The sequence below is a fragment of the Trichechus manatus genome, unplaced genomic scaffold, assembly GCF_000243295.1.
Source record: "Trichechus manatus latirostris isolate Lorelei unplaced genomic scaffold, TriManLat1.0 scaffold00256, whole genome shotgun sequence".
Lineage (NCBI taxonomy): Eukaryota > Metazoa > Chordata > Mammalia > Sirenia > Trichechidae > Trichechus > Trichechus manatus.
The window spans coordinates 1,608,526-1,618,799 of record NW_004444192.1 but is presented as its reverse complement, the minus strand read 5'-3'; the positions used below and the strand labels follow the sequence as shown (position 1 = coordinate 1,618,799).

The 10,274-nt window shown below is 39.6% G+C and overlaps 1 non-coding gene across 1 annotated transcript; it reads right to left on the bottom strand.

Annotated features, from left to right (window-relative positions):
- Positions 1–7,522: 7,522 nt before the first annotated feature.
- On the bottom strand, positions 7,523–7,630 carry LOC111819054 (U6 spliceosomal RNA). Its single transcript, XR_002822856.1, has one exon. It is a non-coding gene; the product is annotated as a U6 spliceosomal RNA (small nuclear RNA).
- Between the last annotated feature and the right edge of the window lie 2,644 nt (positions 7,631–10,274).

Genomic DNA, 10,274 nt, shown 5'->3' with positions numbered 1-10,274 from the left:
TGGTGCTTCTGCCTAGAGCGCCATTTTGCCAGAACTCCTGAAGTATTCTTAATGACCCTCAGAGTTAGGGTTAGTATGAAGTTTTCTTAACACTCACCAGTTGCTTGTTATATAACTTTTTGAGATTTGGCATTGAACCTCAGAAGTGGTGGTGAGCATGGATTTGCAAAACTGATGGTTTGCCTCAGAAAACTTCAATCATTGATTCCACTCTATCAAGTCTCAATCAAACTGGCATCTCTGATATCACTAGGGGCTTGGGGAGTGTGCAGGGCATTGGATAAACTACTTAAAGAAGTCCTGAGAGACCCTATCTGTCCAAACCTCATCACCTCCCCATACCCATAAACCCCTTTATGACCTTCTAATTGAAATATTGGCTTTGAGGTGAAAATTGCAAAATTTTCTCTCTTCTACAAGAGCTTAATGGTGAAGAATTATATTTAGTTTGTATTTACCAAATCAGATCCTTACTACGTATCTGACATAAGCATCAACAAGAACACCTTGTTCACAGAGTTATGCTGCTAATAAGCAATTGATTTGTTTTTCAATCTCGTGAAAATGAAACATTTTCCTGGAAGTGTTCCAATTACCCAGCTCAATCTCCTTAACACCCTTGGCAAATGGCTTTCTCTATGGTTCTAATATGAATGAGATCCTAATTTTTCACCCAAGCAAAATACCAGTAAGAAGCCTTCCCTTTAACTTCACAAGAGAAAACAATAAAACCCTTGGCTACCACTTTTAAAACATGTAATTAACTATCTAATATATCTTGTCAAGTTGCTCTACTGAGTTAACTGCAATGACTTTATAGGTTCCTAAATTGCAGGTTTCTCTTTCTTGCTGCCACTCATCATTACCCTTTGTCACCTTATTTGTTCCAGCCAATTTAACTCATTGATTTTCGTCGTAAAGGCTACAATACTGCCAGCAGTTTGGGACTTTCACAAGTTAGGCTAATACATGTTAACTGGTATCAGTGTCAGCTTTATACTTCAGAATGTGAATTACTACCTATTTATTCTGGGTATGCCTGTAAAGAAGGGGCTAGAAGAATGAATGAGAACTTCAAAGTTTGAAATCTGCACCCTCTAACTGACATTAGCCAAAACCAAACCAGCTGCTGTCAAGTCAATTCCGACTCATAGCGACCCTATAGAAGAGACTAAGAACTGCCCTATAGCGTTTCCAAGGAGTGACTGGTGGATTTGAAGTGCAGACATTTTGGTTAGCAAACATAGCTCTTAACCGCTGCGTCACCAGGGCTCCTAAATGACATTGGCACCCTGAAAATATGTTATTTTGTTTAAAGGGCTTTGGAAACATAGATTTAATTTCAACCGTATAGCAACATGCTTTAAGCATCTACTAAGACTCAGGTATTAACTAGTTTAAAATTCACTGGTACTGATGTCGAAACATAAAGGAAAATAGTAAGTACTCAAGAAGAGAAATATACATACAATCAACAGTACCACAAACATTAAACTACAAACCACACTGGAATTGCAAATGTTACATTATATTCTTGAATATTGGTCATTTCCTTCTGTTAAAGGAAAGTTCTATTCTTTCTCTTAAAGCTTGTTCTTCTGTGAAAAATTACAGGGCATTCTTAACAATTCTTAATAATATCTTCCTCATTATAGCTTTTACTTAACGCCAAATGTTTTCATTCTATTCTCCTTACTTATGAAAATAATACATAAGATAAAATACCTTGAAGCCAACAATGGGTTGAGGGTAAAGGTCAATAAGCATGTGGATTGGCTGGCCCTTCTGTCATTCTGAGCATTGCCAATGCCAGACAACACAGCAGCTCATGTTCTTTCTGGCTCCTTTCTGTTTGGGTGATGTTCTCTTCTCCCAAGGCAGCATGCTTGAGATAGGTATACCAGATAGGAAAGGCGTGGGCTGATGTCCAAGATTCTTCCCACTCTAAGCTTTGGGGGCCAGCTCCCCCACTCAGTTTTGAGCTCCCCTCACCTCTCCACTGATGGGTTTGCTCTGTATTGGGAGTTCCTTGCAAAAGCTAGGTTTGAACAAAGATTTTAATTTGGTCTCAGACTGGAGATAGGCAAAGTAGGTATTTTGACAGTTTCAATTCTGGATACTGAGGCCTACATAGCCTAAGCAAAGGAGTACTCCATAGGGGCCCCCCACCTTCCTTTGGGCTGGGATGATACCCAGTAAATAACAACAGGCTCTTTGACTTGTTTTTTCCTGCATGGATCCATTTCCCTCAGAGCCATCAAAAGTAAAAGCAATTAGTTTAGGAAGAATTCAGATCATCCTGGGGCTATGGACCAATTCCATCCTAGTATAGCCACAATGTCCCCTTCCCAAGTTGAATGGTGGATTACCTGAACATGAAAGCTGTGGAAAGTGTCCATTCCAATTGTTACATGTAAAATTTCTGTGGATGGTGCTTTTTCTTTGTATACATGTAAGATGTATACTGTGAGACACTATGACATCATTCCCTAAGTTCAAGATGGAATTAGTTTAAAAGAAAGCTGCAGTTGAGAGTACTATAATCAGATTGCTACTTTGGACTATGTCAATTATAGCAGCATCTTCAGGTTTATGTCACAAATCATTATCCTCAGCAAACTGGACCTGACTTTAAAAAGGAAAGTCATTTGTGTGTATTGTTGTTTTTTTAAACACTGATCCTAGGACTGTAAATTGGAGTGAAAGCAAATGTTCAGAATTTGGAAGCATATCTTGGCTTAAAAACAATTCCAAATAATTGAACATGGCATATGGTAAGCAAGTTACTCTCTCCTCCTTGTTCTAGACTTATAATCAACTATAGATAGTCCAACAGTGGATAATCTAACTTTATTGGTCAGATTCTTATGCCCATATTCTAATAAGATTGCCAAATCTTTAGTGTTCTTACCCTTTCTGTTTTGAATATTGTCTCCGCTCTATGCTCTGCCATCCCCAACTAATCCAGTGAAAGAACTGGAGATCAATTACAAGGCTCAAAGTTTTATTCTAACCTCTTAATGAATGAAAAAATATTTCTCACATTGTTGCATAAGAAAAATATAGATATGCGAAATGAAACTTCCCTTGAGATTTCGTTAGTATTTCCAAAATAATTAACCTCAGGAAACCACTGATCCCAATTCTAAATTTAAGCTCTCATTCAATTTTAATCGAATGGGTGAAAATAATGGTGATAGCCAAGTATTAACATTTGCTGAGCACTACCATGTGCTAAGCAGTGGTCTAAGTGCCTTAAATATATTTTCTCATTTATCTTTAGCAACTCTATGACATAGCTGAATCTCCATTTTATAGGTGAGGAAATTGAGGGACAGAGAGGTTAAGTAAGATAACCATGGTTATGAACTGGTTGAGCAGACTGACATTCCAGGCTATGCTTTGATTATTTTAAATTATATATATGTTAAAAATACCACAGAGCTCATCTTAATTTCAGCTTATTGAGAGTCAATGAGACAGATTTTCACTGGTTTAAATAATGATCAAAACTCTTGAGAGAGGAGATATTGGGAAATGATTTATCTTTTAAAGTCTGACAATGAAAGAAGCAAGATGTTTCATTTTAATCATCTAGATCAGAAGTTCTCAAACTTTTTGGACTCAGGACTACCTTAAAAGCTTAAAAATTATTAAGGATCCCAAGTGCTCTTATTTATATGAGTTATATCTATAAATTATTAGCATATAAGAAATTAAAACTAAGAACATTTCAAAACACAAGGATGCACAAACACATGTTCCATTATCTGCCAGAGTGATGATGACATCACATGTCTTGTCGCTTCTGTAAAACTCCCCTGTATACTCATGAGTGAATGAGGGTGAAAAGCACAAATAATATTCTAGGATTATTATGAAATAGTCTTGATCTCATGGACACTCAGAAGAGACCACACTTTGGGAGCTGCTGATCAAAAATTATGGATCTTCTTTGGTGAAGGGTAAGACAGTACACAATACTGGGGAAGCCAGCACAACTTGTTCAAGGAAAGGTCATGGAAGCTGCATAGACACATCCAAACTCCCTGAGGAACTGAATTGCTGGGCTGAGGGCTGTGGGGACTATGGTCTCGGGGAACATCTAGCTCAACTGGTATAACACAGTTTATAAAGACAATGTTCTACATTCTACCTTGGTGAGTAGCTTCTGGGGTCTTAAAAGCCTATGAGCAGTCATCTAAGATACTCCACTGGTCTCATCCCTTAGGGAGCAAGGGAGACTGAAGAGAACAGGATACATGGAAAAGATTACTCCAAAGGACTAATGGACCACATCTACCAAGGCCTCCCCTAGACTGAATCCAGTACAGCTAGTTGGTGTCCGGCTACCACCACTGACTGCTCTGACCGGGATCACAACAGAGGGCTCTGGACAGAGCTGGAGAAAGATGTAGAACAAAATTCTAATGCACAAAAAAAGACCAGATTTACTAGCCTGACAGAGACTGGAGAAACCCCAAGAGTATGGCTCCCTGACACCCTTTTAGCTCAGTAGTGAAGTCACTCCCAAGGTTCACCGTTCAGCCAGGGATTGGAAAGCCGTATCAAACAAAACAGGACTAATGAGGCACAGCAGTCCAGGGACAAGGACTAGAAGGCAAGAGGGGACAGGAAAGCTGGTGATAGAGAATCCAAGGTTGAGTAAGGAAAGTGTTGACATGCAGTGGGGTTCTTAACCATTGTCATAGGGCAACATGTGTACTAACTGTTTAATGAGAGACTATTTTGTTCTGTAAACCTTCGTCTAAGTAAGAATAGCGGCACAACTGTAAGAACGTAATTGACATCACTGAATTGTACATGTAGAAATTTTTGAAATGGTGTATCTTTGGCTATGTAAAAAAGTCCTCCAAGGCCAACAAGGGAGCGTGTTGACATGTCATGGGGTTGTTAACCAATGTCATGAAACAATGTGTGTACTGACTGTTTAATGAGAAAATAATTGTTCTGTAAACCTTTACCTAAAATACAATTTAAAAAAAAATTATGGATCTTATCTTGGCCCTTTTCCTCAATAAATGTCTTTAATACTGAGCCAAAAAAAGAAAAGGTAAGATATTCTACAAGATAACATGTGAGTAAAGTGGTTGAAGTTGATCTTCTGATTACCTTTTGGTCATTCTGTTAGGACATAAATGCCTGAGCATAGTGGCTAGTTCAGAATGATATGTATACTTATTAGTTCACTGCCAAATGTCAGTCAATGCACAGACACCTGAAGAGACTGTTGTGAAGGAGTATAATCTATCATATTAAAGTACTGAGGTGACATAGAAAAAATAATAATCTCTCTGAAGGGCACCCCCTGCAAGGTGACTAAGGCATATTTGAGCCAGGGGTTGGATTCAGAGGACCCAACAGTGTGTAGTGCTTCCCAGTGGAGTTAAGAATGGCTCAAGCCAGAGAGTAAAGCCACAATCCACCAAACAGAGCTGAGCCAGACGGTATGGTGAGAGAACGTTAACACTTCAAGTCCAAGGGAATATCTAGAGTCAATAGTAGATCTGGGGACAGGAAGCAAGGATTTTAATTATTCAGAATTATTTCTAGAGAATGCAGGTCTAGAAAAATTGAGGAAGATCTATGGTGATACCTGCAAACAACTTCAGTGTATCATTGGATGACATTTATCAGTGGGTCAGTGGGTCTACCCGTGGGTGTGATATGCTGGTTTAAGGGGTGGAAGTAGTTCCATAGCATTGAAATTGAATGATTGGTTTAGATGAATTCTAAGATCTCATCTTCCTAGAAAGGAAGGAAGGAAGAAAACAAAAAACAAAATTTCTAATTCAATGAGTCCTCCTTACTTTGACCAAATCACCTCGCCACTTACAACAATTAAAAATAGCAGCAAGCAATATTATTTTCACCTCTAAACCATGTATATGAGGGACCATAATGGAACAAATAGAGCTTTCATTTTAAAGTTGTGTTTTTCTTTTGTTTTTAATCAATTCAGACATACATACACACACTCATAGATACACACACAAAACCAAGACTGAATGATACTAACATTCCAAAAACATAGAATTTTTGCATCACAGCAAATTCAAAGTCAGCTTAAAATGTTTATCATTTCTAAATTAGATTACTTGATTATACTCATTTATTTTCTATTTCTATAGATTGAGTTTATAAAAATTAGGGCAATACAAGAAAAAAAGTGAGAGGAATGGTATTGGTGCTTTCTGTGTCTCACTCTCAAAACCCCATCAAATACGTGCATATGAATACAACAGTCTGAAACTATTCTATTATCCTGTTCTTTCTCAAGCACTCGCCTTTAGGTGAATGAGGCTCTGCAGCAAGAATTATGTGACAGCATAACCTTTATGAAACAGCTGAGGCGTCCTTGTATTAACAAGCAGTGAATCCTAAAACAGCAGCCAACATGTTGGTTAGATGTCCATCATTTCCAAATGCCCCATCTGACAGTTTCCTGGAGTTCAGAGACAAACAGTCAGGCATATGCCACAATTTTACATTAAACATTTTACTGCAGAGGAAGCAATTCACTACAGAGCAAGTTTTGCCTCCTTGTCTTGGACTGCCCTATAGATAAAATTAGACATAAAGATTTTGAAGAGACACAGTGGATACAGATAGGCACATCCCAGTGGGGGTCAGGTAACAACCTCTACTTTACTACCGTCCCGAAGTACCTCTGCCTAAGGAGACAATCCTTCTGAGCATGAGCAGGGAGAAACTGCAGATTCTTAACTTTGGGCATGTAGCCAAGCTAGTCCCTAAACCTGGCCAACGTAAGGTACTACATCCTCATCTACTAAAACATGTTGGACCACGTGTTGTTTAAAGTCTTGTAGTTAAATATCCTGAGTTTAAGCTAAGATTTATTTCACAAGAGGAGTCTCTGTTTTTGACAGTTGAGTTCTACATCTTAATGCAAGTTTTTGCCTTACTTTAACTCCTTTTAGTCCGAGCAGAGGAATCCCTGCGTGGTACAAATGGTTAATGAGCTCAGCTACTAACCAAAAGGTTGGAGGTCCATCTGGAGATGCCTGGGAAGAAAGGCCTGGTGATCTACTTCTGAAAAACCAGCCACTGAAAACCTTAAGGATCATAGTTCTACTTCGACACGCATGCGGTTGCCATGAGTCAGAATCAACTCTTCTGCAACTGATTTAATCCAAGTAGAAGCTTTCAAAATACTCATGATTAAAGACAAAAAGGCAAATTAGTCTTTACAGTTTTCAGTTCAGAGACAGTTTCAAAAGGCAAGGATTCTTTTTAAAGTGTTTTATCTCAAAACTCTGTGTTGCCATGTCCATCTGTAAAGGCAATATGATATCAGAACAACAGATGCCCTGGGTGTCTTTTCCTCTACAGAAGGGCCTAGACAGTATCAAAAGCATCTCCGGAGGCTGCCACAGGAAGTACATGTGAGGCTGGTAGCCTTGTTAGAGACCAGACAGAACGCAGGGCTTTGGAAACATGAGCAATTCACACAGCCTTGAACACAGATCTTCTCCTTTGCCACTCTTGCCCTGATGTTTTGCAAATTGCACGTCATCCTTGTACAGGGGCCATGCTAATCTTCTCTGTATTGTTCCAAAATTAGTGTATGTGCTGCTGAAACAAGCACTCTTGCCCTAATGTTGAAATGTTTGAGAATTCCAGAGTTCTGTTTGTTATTAAGACAAAAGCTGATTTTCTATTTAGGTTTGGTTCTTGCCTTAACAAGACAACTCTAAAATGACTTTTTTGTAAAGCCAGAGGCAGTGGTGACGTTAGGGCTCCAGCAACATCACCATAAACACCACCAAAAAAAGATTTGGAATTAATGTGGCAAAAATGCTCCATTTCTTTTGCAGCTCAAGTCATTGAATCCATGCTGCAGTCTTTTTAAATTTTTTTTCTATTCACCACGGTCACCTTCAGACAAAGAATGTGTTACTGCTTCCCATGATTGTTCCAGACAAATGGAGCTGGATACAATAGGAAGCTTATTTCAAACTACGTGCTCACTGAGTCATTATTCTCAGCAATGTACATTTATAATCATGTATAGAAGTGGTAAAGAAAGGTGTATGATGACCTGTATCAATAAATACTTACTCAAGTAACAGCTAACTTCCAGCTATTTCTTGGAATTCTCTGTTCTTGTGAAATATCCCATGATGTGTGGATTACCTCATATTTTAAAAATACCAAAAAACTTTTCAGTGACCAAAACTGCAAATCCCATGATGCCCACACCAGCTTCCTTCTTGTTTCTCTGCCCTGCTTCACAAAACACTTTTCAAAAGGATTGTCCACAAACTGTCTCCTCTTCTCTTGCATTCACTTTTCAGCACATGCTAATCTGGGTTGCAATCCCACAACTCTACTGAAATACTCTAGTCAAGATAATCAACGATCCATGCTGCCAGATCAGAAGACACAAGTATCCTCACTTTATTGAAGTCTTCAGTAGCACTTGACATGAATGGCCATTCCTTCCTCCTTGAAGCAGCCCCTGTTCCAGACGTAGTGTCGCTACGCCTACTGGCTTTCCTCCTACCCCCTGGCCCCTCCTTCTCCTTTGTTTCATTTTCCTCCTCTACCAAAATGCCATGTGCAGGAGTGTCTCAGGACTCAATAGTAAGCTTGCTTCCTTTTTCTATCTACACTCTGTGATTCATGTTGCTTCAAGTACCACGTATGCATTGACTCCCAGATTTATATCTCTAATCTAGAATTGTCCTTTCTGAGCCTCAGACACATAAATAGGTAGACAGGTAGATGACAGATAGATAGACAGGCAGACAGACAAGCAGACAGACAGAGAGATGACAGACAGGCAGATAAGCAGGCAGACAGGCAGATAGACAGACAAGTAGGCAGACAGGCAGGCAGACAGATAGATACAAAGACAGACAGGCAAGCAGGCAGGCAGACAGACAGACAAATAGGTAGAAAGATAAAAAGTCACATCTCTACTTAGATGTTTTGTAAGCATCTGTCTTAGTTTCCTAGTTCTGATGCAACAAAAATACTACAAGGGAGTGGCTTTAAAGAACATAAGTTTATTTTCTCACAGCTATAAAGGTTACAAGTCCAAATTTAAGGTGTGGTTCTATAGGAAAGTTCTTCTTTGTTCATTTCAGCTTCTAGTAGCCAGCAATCCTTGGAGTTCCTGGGCTTGTAGATTCATCTGCCTCCATCTTCACATAGTGTCTGTCTTCTCCCATGTCTGTGTGGGTGTATGTGTATCTCTGTGTCTATGCTTCTCTTTGCAGAACTCAGAAGTGATTAGGTTTAGGACCCGCCCTGTATCTGTACGACCTCAACTGTCTGATTGGTCACATTACATTAATTGCATTACTTTATGTTATGTTACATTACTTTATGTTACATTACATACACAGGTATACCCATTGCCATCGAGTTAACTCTGACTCATAGCAATCCTATACAATCGAGTAGAACTGCCCTGTAGGGTTTCCAAGGCTGTAAATCTTTATGGAAACAGACTACCACATCTTTCTCTCACAGAGTGGCTAGCGTGTTCAAACTGCTGAGCTTTCACTTAGCAGCTAAATGCTTAACCACAGCACCACCAGAGCTCCTGTCTCAAATATAGACGGTTCAAAGTAGCAAATCCAAAAGGGAGCTTTTCCAACCCATCCAAATCTCCAAATCTGTTTCTCTCAGTAATTAAGACGGCCAATCGTGTAGTTATCGAAGCCACCAAGGCAAGTGTTATTTTTATTTACTTTCTTCCCATTACCTTTCATAGCTCATTGTGATGGTTAAGGTTGTATGTCAACTTGGCTGGGCCATGATTCTCAGTGATTTGACAGTGGTATGATGTCGTGATCACATCCATAATGAGATTTGACATGATGTGATCATCTCCATGATGGAATCTGCCATGAGTAGCCAATCAGCTGAAAGGGAGTTTCCTTGGGCGTGTGGCCTGCATTGAATATGAGTGGACATTCTGGCAAGGCTTGTGGGCTTTTGCTCATAGTGGATCTTGCAGCTGGCTCCTGTTTTTCTGACCTCCAGTTCTTGGGACTTGAGCTAGCAGCTTATCTGTAGTCTTACCTCCCAATCTTGGGATTTATTGATCTTCACAGCCCATAAGCAAGAGCCCTGCTCTCCAACCTACCAATCTTGGGTTCATCAGCCCCTGTGGACACGTGTGTCAGGAGAAGCCTCTATCCTGACCTACAGACTTGGGACCTTCCAGCCTCTACAACCACGTGAACCAGTTCCTTGATATAAATCTGTCTCTCTCTCTC